Here is a 15,125-nt window from a genome sequence, read left to right as displayed (position 1 = left end):
TCTGGTTTTGTTGTTTGTTTATGTGCTTAGTTTATAGTTCATGTTTGAAGATGTTAAGGAGGAAATAAAACAATGAAGAGGGGGAAGGACACATGTGGTGACAAAGTGTAAAGGGGGAAGAGAGTGATATGGTTACGTTAACCTCATATAAGGGAGAAGACTGGGGTGGTCCCACTTATTAGGACAAAGTCCCATAAATGAAGCAGGATTGCACCACTTTGCTTTACGGATCTGAGCGAGTTATTCCTCCTCATTGGACTTCAGCTTTTTTCATCTATAACACAGAAATGGGAATGCTCACCACAAAACTGGAGATAATATATGTGAGAATCTCTTAACAAAAAGCAAAGTCTCACACAAACGTGAAGGTTTATATGGACAGCAAGCCTCCAGAAAAGAAGCGTGCTGGTTGGGGAGGAACACATATTCCCCTGGCCCCTCAGAAACTCACGCTACTCTGACAAAGTCCTTCCTACAGTTAAAGTTCCAGTAGGCTGTTTATGAATTATCCACAGGGTTCTCCTTTTATCTCACAGAAATATATGTGTGTCTTTAAGCATCCATAATATTTTTTTTATTCCACCCTCCTTTATGACTGTTGAATGTTTACTTTACAGGCATTCCTTCTTCCTTTGAAGAAATCCACAAAAGAAAGAGCAAAATGCTGACAAGTTTTCAAAGCTATGATTTACAGGAATGGTTTTTGAGAAGCAAGTGGACAACATCCGAGTCCATCATCCAATAATATTTCTAAAGCACCCTCTAGTGCCTGGCCCCTTGCCAGATGATTCAATGCTTAGCGATGTTACAGATGCTTTAAAAGTAAAATGGACTCAGGTCAGCTCCAGAAAAACACAGTCTGCATTCTTTAGGATGCTTCAGGTCTAGGTAAGTTTTACAAATGGATCAATGTAGAAAAATTAATACAATCAGGAGTGCTATTTCTATAACATGTAAAATTAAAGTCTCATTTGAAAGATATTATAAATTAAATAATTGAATAAAAAATTGCACTGGGAATTAGCAGAGTTTAAGATATAAATGAACCTTAGGATAGGGAAAGCTATATTGCGTGTGAAAAGTTGTGAACCTGAGGAAAGGTAGATGGTGCTCATGTAGTGGGTATGTAAGACATCTGCTGTCTGAGTGCACTGTGAGGGCCACTGGCCTGTAGGCATCCCTGGAGAGATGCTCCAGTGCTTCTGCGGGAAGAGTGTGGTCTGGGGACTCATGCCTGGGGTCAGTTCCACCACGGACCTGGTTACATGACTTGGAACATGGCACAGTATTCATGAGCCTTAGTTTTTTTTCACATGTAAAATAGTGATAATTCTGCTAGTTTCATGGACTTTTTGAATTTTCAGAAGATAAAATGGGGTACAATGGACTTGGTCTTTGAATATAGTACTTGTTGCTATGTTTTTCTAGCTGTGTGACTGATCTGACAATCTGAAATTTTATAATATATATTAAAGACGAATCTTGTATGTATCTCATTAAAGGACATTTTATTCTTTCTTCATAATTCCTGCATCTTTGAGGATGGGATCACATTTTCTATTTTGACAGTAAAGTAATAGAATCAATTCCTTCATGGAGTAGTTGACTTTAAAGGTAAATGCCTAATAATTCATTCATTCAAGCAGTTTCCAACTCAATTCTAGAATGGCTTCCTCCCTAGCTGGGGACCTCATTAATAAGGTTGGCTAGATGCTTCCATTACACATGAATGATCTTTGTAGGCAGAGCAATAAAGAGGACTGAGTCATTTTCAGAAGTCACATTGAAAAATGACTTTTGAACATGGAAGAACTGAGCTTGTCCAAGTAAATTATTTTAAAAAGTTTTACTTGCAGAGTTATTTATTACTGTGTGGAATCTCACTCCTGTGGTGCAGGTCAAGGAAAGTGGGCACACAGGTGTCTGCCTATTTGCACAGGCATTAAAAGAGTGTTGTAAAATGAGCTTCAGCCTTTTCAGTTACTGTCTTTTTCTTTATAATAATAACCTCTTCAATTTTACAAGGTCTATATTATTTTTAGGTAAGAAAACACTGTAGAGTTCATGTTTTATTGTTCCTTACAGTTATATAAATTATATTTGGCCAAAACAAATGTAATTCCTACTGTGTGAACTGGAAACCCAAAATGTTGATTTTCCTCAAGTTATAAACAATGTGAAGATATGTTATACTAGGTCACAATTTTCCAGAGCAGAGCAAAATATATAACTCAGTTTTAATAACAAAACTGCATATATCATTAAAGTTTCCTACTCCACACTGAATGTATTATATTACTCTGCCCAGCAAGAGACAGCCTTTGTGTGGACCACAATTTCTAAAATACCATTTGATTCAATGGAAAACATTTTAGCCATTTGTTAGTTTAAAGAATGCTGTAATGGTTAAATGCTTATGGAAATTCTGCTTTGTCTTTGCTGGTGAATATTACATTTCTTCTAAGTTTGGATGCCACAGATTTTGCAAACAGCAGGTCTGGGTGACAATGCTTTTGGCCTTTTTCTGACTACGAGAAGAGTCTTCCCACTTTTGGCGCCTTGGAAGCAGATGTCTGCAGCTTTGTCACAGCAATGAGCCTTAGTTACACACATATTAAAGCAACTTGAAACTGCATCTAATTATTTACTTACAAAGTTACCTTTCCAGATAGTCTTGCAATTCCCCAAGCCTGGGATCAGGAGGCATTATTTTTGTATTCTGGACCTCTGATCCAACACCTACCATAGATCTGTAGATCTAGAAATGTTGAATGAATAAGTGCTGGGAAAAGAATACCACCAAATCATCAATTTATCCACACAACTGTTCTTGGAAAAATTCCAAAATTTAAGAGTTTTATAAATACTCTCTTTATGTCACTAATTTTATTCAAAAAAGATTATTTCCTTTATTATAAAAATATCATGGATGGGATTATATCTAGTCCATCTTTCATAAATGAGGTGTGGGTTTCTAGACATAGGCATCTTCTTTGCTCTTGTTGATGTCATAAAACTGATCCTAATTACTTTCATATGTTTTATGAATTTGATAGGAAAATAATTCTAAGCATTTTTAAAATGTTTACTTATTTACTTAAAAAGCAGGGTGAAGAGAGAGGGGGAGAGAGAGATAGACAGAGAAAGATAGAGAGATCTTTCATTTGCTGCTTTATTCTCAAATGTCCACAAAACCCAGGGCTGCAGCCAGGAGCCAGGAGCTTCATCTGAGTCTCCCACAAGGGTACCAGGAACCCAAGTATTTGAGTGATTGTCTGTTACCTTCCCAGGAACATTATCAGGGAGCTGGATTGGAAGTGCACAGTAGCTTCAACTTGAACTTGTACTTTCATCTGGGATGTGTGGGTCCTCAACAGTGGCTTAACCCACTGTGCCACAATGCCCATACTCAGTTCTAAATATTTTGACAAGTTCAAAAATATCTAAAGGGACCAAAAGGTATATGAAAACATAACCAATATTAAAAATCATTAGAAAAATGCAAAAATCAAAACCACAATGATGTATTACCTCACACATGCTATGATGCCTAATTTTACACACACACACACACACACTCCACACAGCAGAGGACTTCATAGTGTTTGTGAGGGGAAAGCGTCATGCCATAGTGCAGCCAGTTAAGCCACTGCTTGGGGTACATGGATCTCATATCATAGCGCTTGCTTCAAGCGCTGATAACTCTGTGCTTTGGGTCCAGCTTTCCGCTAATGTACCTGGAAGCCAATGGAAGATGGATGGAGCACTTGGGATAGACCTGGATGGAGTTCCTGGTCCCTGAGTCCAGCCTGGCCTAGCCTTGACTGTTGTAGGCATTTGGGAAATAAACAAACAGATGGAAGATAATATGGTCTCTGTCTCTTTTTTTGTCACACTGTCTTTCAAATAAATATATGTTTTCAAAAATTGTTTGTAGAAAATGGATTTGAAAGGAAAATTTATTTTGGTGCAAAATTTTTTGAGAATCAAGTATTTTTTTTTTCATAATATGCATTTTCCACGAACTTTGATTCTCTCTCCTTCCCCTTTTCTCTCTCTCTCTCTCTTTCTTTCTCTCTCTCTCGTGTGTGTGTGTGTGTGTGTAAAAATTTAAAAATGTTGAAAACCATGTGGAAAAACTTGGACCTTTGTACACTGCGGGTGGCATTTCAGAATGAAACAACTGTTATGGAAACTGATATGGTCTTTCCACCAAAAAAAAAAAATTAAAAAGAGAACTACGAAATGATCTAACAATCCTACTGGATATATAAACAAAAAGAATGGAAAGTAATGACTCGAAGGGGTATTTGCATTCTTAGATTCATGGAAACATTACTCACAGAAGTCAAAAGGTAGAAGAAACCCAAATATCCATCAATGGTTGAATGGACAAACCAAACAAAGAAAACACATGCAGTGGAATATGATTCAGCCTTAAAAAGCAAGCAGTTATTGTCATATGCTGCAAACAGACGAACCTTGAGAATTCTTTGCTAAGTGATCCAAGCCAGTTTCCCAAAGACAGATAGTGTCCTTTCAAATCCTTGTTTTCATGGACTAGGAGAGGCAGAAATAGAGAACTGTGGTTCAATAGGCTTAATGTTTCATTACGATATTTTGCCCCTAGAAGTCACTAACCTGCCCCAAATATTACAAAATTTATTTTGCTTTCTAAGTTTCAGGTTTTTTTTTCAGGTTTTTTTTTTTTTAGGTTTCTACAAGATTTTAATTTTTTTCTAAGTATTTTGAGTTTTGCAATGTTTTTGTTATTTTGGATGACTTTTAATTTTTCTCATCTTTTTTTACTGATTTTTTTTTAGTATTTGAATACTTTAATGAATTCTTATTAATGTCAAGTAATGTCAGAAAATTTTCTTGGGTATTCTACTTGTATAATTTAGTTCATAAAAGTAATGACAATCTTTTTCGTACTTGTATTCAGTATCTCAAGGTAATAGTCATATTTCCATAACCGTTAGATTAATAAGGCACAGAAAATGTATTTATGTTTTGTTCTTTAATATAATTGTTATCATTTATATCATTTAGAATTTTGCAATCATTGGTTTCAGGTTTGCACAATATTATTTATCACATTTTATGTATTTATTATATATAGAATTTTCTTAAAAATAAAATTTCAATTTCATTCAAAAACAGTTGACATTTATCGAGATGATAATATATAAAGTCTTTTCCCCTTTGTCTTACATGAAAAGGTCTACTATGTTTCCAGGATAATTGTATTCTAGTCACTGAGGGCATCTCAGAGAAAGGTTAATATAGTCCTCCAGAATTAAAACCTGCAACAGGGAGATGAAGAGAGAACTCTACATACATACATACAGGAAGTCGACGTAATTTGACTTTAGAAGGAAGAAAAGAAATAGTTCTTCTACTGAGAGTGCTCATGTCCTAGAAATTACCTCAAGATACACTTCCATATGTCAAGGGTAAGGTCCCCCTTTCCTGTCCCTTCCATAGGGAGTGGTAGTTAAGACATGCAAAGGAAGAGATTGGTTTCTCTGCCTGTTGATCAGGATTGGAGAATGGAAGCTCAGTGGCTATGATGATTCAGAGGAAGGGGTTGCAAGCAAGAGACTAGTGCAGGAAAATTGGGTCCATGGATAGCAGCAATCTGGGATTAGCTAGGAAGCCAGAGAGACACTCATTCCCACATTATTTGGGGTTGTGTGGTTAATGACATGAACATTTAAAAAATTTGCATTTCATTTTTTATTTATTTTGATAGAGTTACAGAGATAAAGGGAGAAACAGAGAGGGAAGGGAGATGGAGATCATCTATCTGCTGATTTAATCCTCAGAAATGGCTGCAACTGCCAGGGCTGGGCCAGGCTGAAACCAGGAGCCAGGAGCTTCATCCTGGTCTCCCACATGGGTGGCAGGGGCCCAAACACTTGATCCACCTTCCTCTGCTTTTCCTGGGCCGTTAGCAGAGAGCTGGATTGGAAGAGGAGCAGTCAGGACATAAACTGGTGCCCATATAGGATGCCAGCATCATAGGCAGTGGCTTTATGTGGTATGCCACAAAACCAGCCCTCAAATTTGCATTTTTAAAACATTTTTTAAAAATTTTAAATTGTATTTATATGAAAATCAGAGAGAGAAATACAGGATAGACATAAATAGAGAGGGAGAGATATCCCATCTGCTGGTTCGCTTCCCAAATATTCACAATGGCTGGGGCTAGACCTGGGCCTGGGGCAGAAGCCAGGAGCTGGGAACTCCATACAGTTCTCTCACTTTGGTGTCAGGGGCCCAATGACTTGAGCTATCATTGTTGCTTCCGAGAGTCTGCCTAAGCTACAAGTCGGGGTCAGGGGAAGGAGCTGGGTACCACACCCAGGTACTCCGATATGTGACATGGACATCTAAACTGCTAGACTAAATGTCTACCTCCTCTAAAAAAATGTTCAATGTTGAGCTTTCTTGTTCCTCTCAATATTCACAATATTTATTCCAAGAAGAGCTTTATGCTGGCAGCCCTTTTGATATTACTTTCCTTTCAAATGCCTGAACATTTTTTTCATAATATCAGATGACAGTTGCACTAATCAGAAACAATAATAGTACAATCAGGTAAACTGGGAATCTCAAGTGTGAAGAAGAAGAAGGAAGACACAGCCACAAATCATCTAATACATAAGGAAAATCACCAATGTGGAAAAGAATTATGGAACAGTTGAGACTAGAGGGAGATAAGTAATAAATATAAAGACAGAAGGATATCTACAAATAAAAACAGAATTGCTATGCACAACAGAATGAGTTACCATGAAAATAACAACTGTGACTGAAGAACATTTCAAGAAGCCTATCAACATTTTAAGATATTTATTAATTAACAATATCATTTTGAAATCCCCTAGGAATGAAAACAAATTAAAATGCCAATTAATGATCTAGGCTGCAAAACAAAGAAACACAGTCCTAATGAAATATTAAAGGATAAAAATAATGAATTAAAGAATTATCTAAAGATATGAAAGATAAACCTCAATGTTCCAAAAAATTCATTGGATAATTACTTTCAAACTTCTGAGAAAATTCCAAACCTGGAAATCCATCCATACATAAATAATTAACTGAGAAAATAAGATAATGCTACTTCCAGATGTGCAAAGATTAGAAGTGAAAACCCTAGCCCTAGCCCTAGCCCTAAAAACAATAACTTTACAGAGCTTTCTTGGTTCTGAGCTCGCATGGTAGAATCTAGTTTGCATATAGGAGTGAGAACACATGAGACTCCTACACACATGGTTCTAATGGGGTTGTCCGTCTGATTATCGCGGGCAAACAGTCATGTTGCATTACACATTTCTTCCAACAAAGGAACATTTTCCTTCACATATGTGCTGGGCTTCCTGGCATGCAGGAGGAAGAGCAAGATGGCTGCGGCGGAGAGCGGGATAGGACAAGCAATGATATCAGAGAGGTAGTACACAACATAGCAGGGTGTTCTAACAGGCAGTTTTGAGCAGAAGGACGTGCTCTGACTTCTTTTCTCTGATTATGCTGGCTTCCGTATTGACTAGGGTAGGACAAGACAGGTATGGTGCTAAGGGGTAGTTCCAGAATCTCCTTGAGTCAGAAAGCTATGGGGGAGGTGATGGTTCCTAAAGTTCATGAAAAATGCGCATTCTATGGCCGGCGCCCTGGCTTAACAGGCTAATCCTATGCCTTGCGGCGCCGGCACACCGGGTTCTAGTCCCGGTTGGGGCACCGGATTCTATCCCGGTTGCCCCTCTTCCAGGCCAGCTCTCTGCTATGGCCCGGGAAGGCAGTGGAGGATGGCCCAAGAGCTTGGGCCCTGCACCCGCATGGGAGACCAGGAGAAGCGCCTGGCTCCTGGCTTTGGATCAGTGCGATGCACTGGCCGCAGTGGCCATTGGAGGGTGAACCAACGGCAAAAAAAGGAAGACCTTTCTCTCTCTCTCTCTCTCTCTCTCTCTCACTATCCACTCTGCCTGTAAAAAAAAAAAAAAAAAAAAAAAAAAAAAAAAAAAAAAAAGTGCATTCTGAACAATTATGCCTGATTCATTTTCTCTACGCCAAAAGAAACTTGTCTTTTAATTCCACTTCTCTATGAATTTCTTGGTGCACCTTTGTATATTCAGCAGCATCAGAATTTTCCTACTGCCTCCTCAACCCAAGGCTTCCATTTCTTCCCAGCAATGTCCAGACAACTTCTATTCACTAGCAATCCTTGTAGAAAATTAAACAAACAAACAAACAAAGACTAGAGGTAGTTTATTTCTTCCAGTTTGTAATTAGCATTCAAATACCAGATCTAGCCATGTGCCTGGCCACTCCCCCCCCCCTTTTTTTTTTTCATTTTTTTCCTCTAGTCTAACCCCATTGCATTATATTCTGAGGACTGTTTAAGACATAAGGGAAGGCTTAAAAGCATTTTCATCATACTTGGTTAACATTTTTTGAAGGTTTGGGCACTTAAAATCACAGATTTTCATTATTTGGAATATTTATCTATAATACACAGTCCATGCCCTAGAAGTAGTAGATAAATGAGGCACCACTCCATGATACATTTGTTGATGTCTGCTTCAATAGGGGAAGTGTGCTTCTTTTACCCATGTGAAAAGTGTACACATTAAGTTTGTTTTGTTGCTATGTGTACTGTTTAGTCCCAGGATGCCTTGGGCTGGAAAGAAGCCCTGCTAAGTGACAGACAGGGTTACACAATTCTACCTTCTTGGTAAACTGTCTTGGGCCTCAGTGTCCCCAGCTCAGATATCTGCATATCAAGAGACTTGTGAGTCTTGCATCGTTCATTTCGGTTTGATCCAAAGCCAAGAACTTTTACAGAAGCCTGTATCTGGAGCCTTTTTCCTAAGCAACTACCACTGTTGTAGATGTTGCCAATCTGTACTCATTACTGCAGCTCCTGTTGACAGGAAATGGGATACTGACCCTTTTCAAAAGAAAAGCAATGAAAAACCATTCCCTTGCAGGTGGAGTTTTCTGGCTCATGTAAGGATTAGAAATGAAATTAGCCGTTGGAAATTTCATTCAGGTCAGTCCAAACATTGCAAAGTACAACAAATGCAGACCTTTCCACATTGGGTAATCAAGTTCAATTTCTCCCCTTGTCTTTGCTCCAATGCAGACAGCTGTGAAACCCTTACTGATTGCCCTCCACATACCCCATTGCTGCCAGAGTCTGCAGAGATAAAACATCTCAGAAGGAGCTCTGATCCCTAACCTTGCATGGTTTATGATCTAATCTGAGAAGCCAGAGTCACGAGTACAAATGTCCAGTGAACAAGACAGCATATGATAGAGTGACTGGCCTTGAGGTTTGGACAATAAGGAGCTCAGAGCCAACAACAACTGCTCAGTGCATTGTAGAGCCAACTTCTGGAGAAATAGGGCTATGACAAAATGGCATAAATAAGATGCCTAATTTGGATGTTTCAACCTCTACTGTTTCCTTTCTTCCAACTTCAATTTCCCTGTAACAGATCAAAATCGTTTTGAAGTAGTTATCACTTTAAAATTAATTTTAAACTAATATGCACCCACTCTAAAACAACATTCTTATTTTGGATGGTTGTATTATCCATCCATCACCTTGACTCACTCCAGCAAAATGATAAATGATTGATCTCAGAGCTTTCTGCACATTGTTCTCCTGTTCAAACACATAAATGGCTTCCTACTACTGACATCAGTCAGCCTCTGCTTGGAGTCTCACAGATTTTTCAGCAGGGTCCTGTCTCACCCACCCAAGTCTAATTTATAGCAGAGCTTACCTTTCTGGACTCCCCAGTAATACTCATCCCTCCCATCACACCTTAAAGGATGCACCATTCTAAGACGCCATGTGACCATGAGAGTTTACATAGCTGACCATGTATCTGATTTCACTGTTTCCCATGGGCATGTGTTATCTTTATAGTTGGATGACATGTTATTCTAATACAACCATATGTAATGTGATTGGAAATGTTTTCCTTTCCTGTAAAATAGAGAACACATAGTAGATGTTAAATAACTCTGATTGTCTTGAATTGGGGTGGACTTAGAGCATAAGGGAATTGCCGGGTTCAAGGCCAGAATTAGATTAAGGTAATTGAGTGAGGTCTGCAAATCCAAAATTTAAGGTGGCACTTTCTTTCAGATGTGGACCCTGCACTTGTGTGACCTTGAATGAGAATGCCTCCTTAAACTGTGTGTCCTAGATACTTTGTCTTTTCCAAATAGCAGTCTGGATGAGATGGAATTATGATGCATGTCGGCACAATCTGTCCTTTTAAAGTAAGAGTAGATACTGACTTTGTTTTTTCCACAGCTGTTCGTAAGCACGACCCACATGTTCCTATGTACACTAACAAGCTAATTCCATAAGAATGATTTCCCAACAATGGTGGCAAAACCATTAGGGTTAAGTTGCCACCTCCTGCTCAGCCTCAGGAGAAGCCTGGCTTTGACGTAAAGAGCTTGGCTCTGAATCAGATCCACTCGACATTAATACCTAGCTTCCCTCTTCACCTTTTAATTAGTCACAACTGAAACTAAAAATATTATTTGGCAAAGCTATAAAAACAATAACAAGAAGAAGGGGAAAAACAGGAGAAAGGGAAGGAAAAAGAGGGAAAAGGAGCACAGGATTTTTGTGAGAGGTTATTGGAATTGCATTTATGAAAATGCAAAGCTCTAAACAAAAGTTGTCTTCATTTTTATTGATGATGATAGTGATTTGCTTTTCAAAATAGTTAATTTATTTAGAAAGCAGAGTGACAGAGAGTAGGTGAGACAGACAGACCTTCTATCTGCTGATTCACTCCCAAGTGGCCTCAATGGCCTGGGCTGGGTTAGGCTGAAGCCAAGAGCCATGGCTCTACCCAAGGCTCGCACATGCGAGGCAAGGGCCCAAAACTCTGGGCCATCTTCTGCTGCTTTTGCAAATGAATTAGCATGGAACTTGATTGGAAGTGGAGCAGCTGAGATTCAAACTGACATTCAGATATTGGATAGTGGCTTCACAAGCAGTGACTTAACCCGCTGCACCACAACACTAGCTCCGTGGTTGGATTTTTTGTGTTTATACTTCACAATAATTGCCCAACTATAGAATTCTGTACAAATCTATCTCTAAATGCATACATGCAATCATACTATATGGTATAGTGCTTGTACATGTCTTGCACACATATTAATGACAGTGAGAGATTAAGTTGCAAGTTCTCCTGAAGGGCTCCAGCCACTAAGGGAAGAGGATATTGAAAGGTGCCATTTAGAAAGTCTCTTTGGATTCAAGGTTTATTCACCTGTGATAATTTGTTTTATTCACCTTCACATCAGACAACTTCAAAGTTAATGCTGTCATTGGTACCTGAAGCAAAAACTAAAATCCCAGTAGGAGGAAAAAATAGGGGGCCAAATGACACATTCAGGTTTGAGTTACTTGTAGCAACAAAGAGGGACTGTGGATTTCTCTGAAAGAGGTCACTCTGAAATGGAGGGGTCATTTCCTAGTAATTCATACCCAAGTGACAAAATGCATACCCTATATGTCACGATGCAAGGCATTCATGTGCTTTCTGAAACTGTTCCATTTAGGTATCATGGGCATGTGTGTGGTGATACACTTGGGAAATTCAGTGAAATGGTTTATGAGTTAAGACCACTTCGATCATTAGTGTTTCCATGACCTATTCTGGCAAGAGTAGGCTGGCATGGAATCAATGAACACGTGTATGCACAGCTCTGAAACACAAGTGATCTTACCAACACCAATTAGGCAACTGTGACTGTATAACCCTGGTTTAAAAATAATTCATGAGATCAAATCTGAACAAAGAATAGAAAATATCTATAGCCATTTAAATTATGTATGCTATCAAATCGGTGTCGTCCCAGGATCTTTATGAACTGTTAGCAGTAGGAGTAGCATACGAATATGATGTTTTACATATTTAGTGTGAAGGAACTAATTTTTTACTCAAGCTGAATGAAAAAAAAATTATTCGTGGGTGTTGTGTGTCTGTTTCTTTGGTAATTATTCTGCTTGTGTCTCCTGAAGATATCCACATATACTAGCTCTAGAGGCAGTGGTATTAAAAAGAGGTTCAAACTGTATTCTAAAAAAAAGTGGCCTTTAAATATGATTTTAAGGAGAAAAGAAATGAACCAATGAAATAGTCTAATATTAATAGTCCTCTAATAATTTAATATTTAGGACAAGTAAGCAAAGCCAGATGTTCAGTGAAATGTCTCCCAGTTGGGTCACAGTCTGAACATTCTCCTCCAGTGTAAACACTCCAGCCTTGTGCCCAGGAGTTAGAGTGTGGGCCAAGGACCAAGTCACACAGCTTTCACTGCCCAATGAGCGTGCAGTTAAAACTAAAATAACATGGAATAAAAACATGCTAAAAAACAAACTCGCACACACACGCAAAGAAGGAAAAAATCTGGTATTAACAAGTCCAAATTCTCTTCTATTAACAACCCAATTCTTTTGGTAGCCCACCACACTGATGACTTGAAGCCTTCCAGGACTCATTTAAGAGCCTCAGGGAGTCTGATTTACTTCTCAATGGCCCATTCATCCTTTGAACGTTTAGTCTGTGGCCCTGCAGTTATAACCTAAGCTGGATTTCATACATGAAAACTGACCTCCAGCTCCTGATACTTTTGCCAAGTCCCCGCGAAGGCTCTTGGAATAATTTAGAGTTTGCCATAATGACAAGTTTAAGATTCAATTATTAAGTGTAGTAATTTATTTTTACTATGTTTGTAAAGTGGCTTTCGCCCAACTAATTTCACTGCCCTTCACAGCCAGAAGGCCTGTGATAGCAACGATGATCCTCACAGTAACACAGCACGCAGCTCCCTCTCCCTTGTTTAATGCCACGTCAAACACAAGGATTTCTACGGGATTCAGATGGAGACATTTCTCTTTTGCCTTAGTTTGGGCAAAAAATTGATTTCCTTCAGATAGCTGTAATGGATGGTGAGGACGGCAGAGAGCAATCAGGCACAGCTCGAGGCCAATGCCAGAAGTTTCCCAGAAGGATAAATCTTGTTTCCTGCCTTACTTCACAGAATTAAGCCTTAAACAAGTCATGTTCTGTGGCTTGGATGCTGTGTTTATATCAGCTTTGGCTCCCTGGCTCGTGGCTGGGAACATTGTATCGGTCTGTAACTCAGAAAGGTTTTCCTGAAGCAAGAAATCACTACCCCGGTGTCTTTATCTCTCATTCCATTTTATTTGTTCTATTAATACTAGCAAACGAGCTCTGAATGGTAAATGGATTCATAGGAGACAGTGACATTGACCAGGTGCAGTCTGCAAAGCCAATGATTTAGCGCTCTGCTTTGGTAACCGTCTTTCCCAGGAGTTGTATGAAAGATGCTTCTTCATAAAGGGCTTTGTTTTGGAAAATAATAGCAGCACCTCATCTGTGGACGGCTCATTCTCAGTTGGTTCAGTAGGAAAATCTTTTCTGTGGAGTTCAGGGTAGGCTGAGACCTTGTGGTCTCTCTGTGTCTTAAATGAAACCAAATCCTCTGGGAATTGCATTCGTTTATGGTTAGTAACAGGCGACTTCCTGTTTCGAAGCGAAATGGGCTTGAAGAGGCTTATAAAAAAGACTCAAAAGGTTTCTTGGACATCAAATGACTCCAGTAAAACATTTTGATGAGTTAAGTGTAAATGCATCAGCAGCATACGGATTAAATTCCCTTCTAAATAAACATTAACAGAGAACATGTTTGGCAAAATGCATTTTGAGTTTTGCAAAACTGAAAACATTTGAAAAAGGAGTGTGAGATATTTGATGAACTCAGAAAGCAGCCGATTGCCCATCCCATACTTGAATATTTTCTTTGGATGTTCTGCAGATGTCAAATAAATTAAGATGCAGATATTAAAACCTATGTCTGCTGTGGAAGTGATCAGCTGCCTGTCAGTTGGGACAGTGTTTCTGTGGATACCCTGTTAATGGACGTGTGGCTGCTTGGCGACTAGGGGACCTGTAACCCTTTCCTAACTCTCAGGCTTCATTTCTTTCCTGGATGCAGCCTTGCACGTCTTTCTGTGATTCACAGTTCTGCTGGTGAGATAGCTCGCCTCCCAAATAGGATACCAGCTTTGTTATGTATCTGCAAGGACCCTCGGTGCCACCATGCAGGTGACAGCCACAGTGCTGTCTTTAATCCATGGCCTTCACTCCAGAAGTCACTGTTGCATCGACTCTCATTGCCTCCTGCCATCTCTCTCTCTCTCTCTCTTTTTTTTTTACATACTCCCTAAACACAATTTATTCACTCTTTGGAATGGTGGAAATGGCAATGGAAGAGGAAGAACACAGCAGAGATATATTTTTGAACAGAGCCTCAATGGCACTTGGTAACTAAATGTAGGAAAAGGCAAATATGACTACATAGCATAAGTTTTGGGGATCAAATCTGTAGTGAAGCCACTGAAGGAGAGAACTGCTTTCAGAAATCTCTTGGATTATAAAGTCTTAAAGAGAATAAAAATACACCGTTGACATCGTTTTTGAAAGTACTCGGCCCAGAACAACAAATCAGTGCCATACTTGTAGTATGCACTCACATTGACTGAGGATCATCTGGTCTCTGAACCACACATGCAGAAAATGGATTCTAAGAAAGCTATTAGGCAAATAAATGCAGGTATTTTGTTTAAATACTTAAAAGATTAAAGATTTAGCCCAGTGTACTTTGGCAAATGATATTGTTTATAGACAAATGATGACCCACAGCCATATCAAAAATTATACAGAGAATTAATATAGTACTCATTAAAATATTTATGAAAGCCTGTATAAGTAGCACCCACTTCTCATTGTGGCTTTATTCCACAGCCTGATAATCATTGGCATCTTCCTTCTGCCACCTTCAGGCATTCATTAAATGATTTCTCACTAAGGTCATGATATGGCTGATTCTGTTGACCTTATTTCTATTTTCAATTTACTCTACATATGGTTGCCAGAGTTTTCTTTCAAAATGACTAGTCTTGTCATTCACCTGTTCAATAATCTTTGATGCCTCCCAGGTGTTTCCAGAATAAAGCCCAAATTCCCTAACTTGGTGTTCAGACTTCTCTG

General features: G+C 38.9%; 1 long non-coding RNA gene across 2 annotated transcripts in view; it reads left to right on the top strand.

The window, feature by feature from the left end:
* Window positions 1–832: 832 nt before the first annotated feature.
* The window catches only part of LOC133772497 (uncharacterized), a 39,601-nt gene continuing 25,308 nt past the window's right edge, over window positions 833–15,125 (top strand). For both annotated transcript variants that reach the window (XR_009867780.1, XR_009867779.1), the window contains exon 1: window positions 833–888. This is a non-coding gene — a long non-coding RNA (uncharacterized LOC133772497). The remainder of the gene's footprint in view (window positions 889–15,125) is intronic.

Source organism: Lepus europaeus, chromosome 13 (assembly GCF_033115175.1).
Source record: "Lepus europaeus isolate LE1 chromosome 13, mLepTim1.pri, whole genome shotgun sequence".
Lineage (NCBI taxonomy): Eukaryota > Metazoa > Chordata > Mammalia > Lagomorpha > Leporidae > Lepus > Lepus europaeus.
The sequence above is the reverse complement of the archived record's forward strand: the minus strand, read 5'-3'. Positions and strand labels throughout refer to the sequence as shown.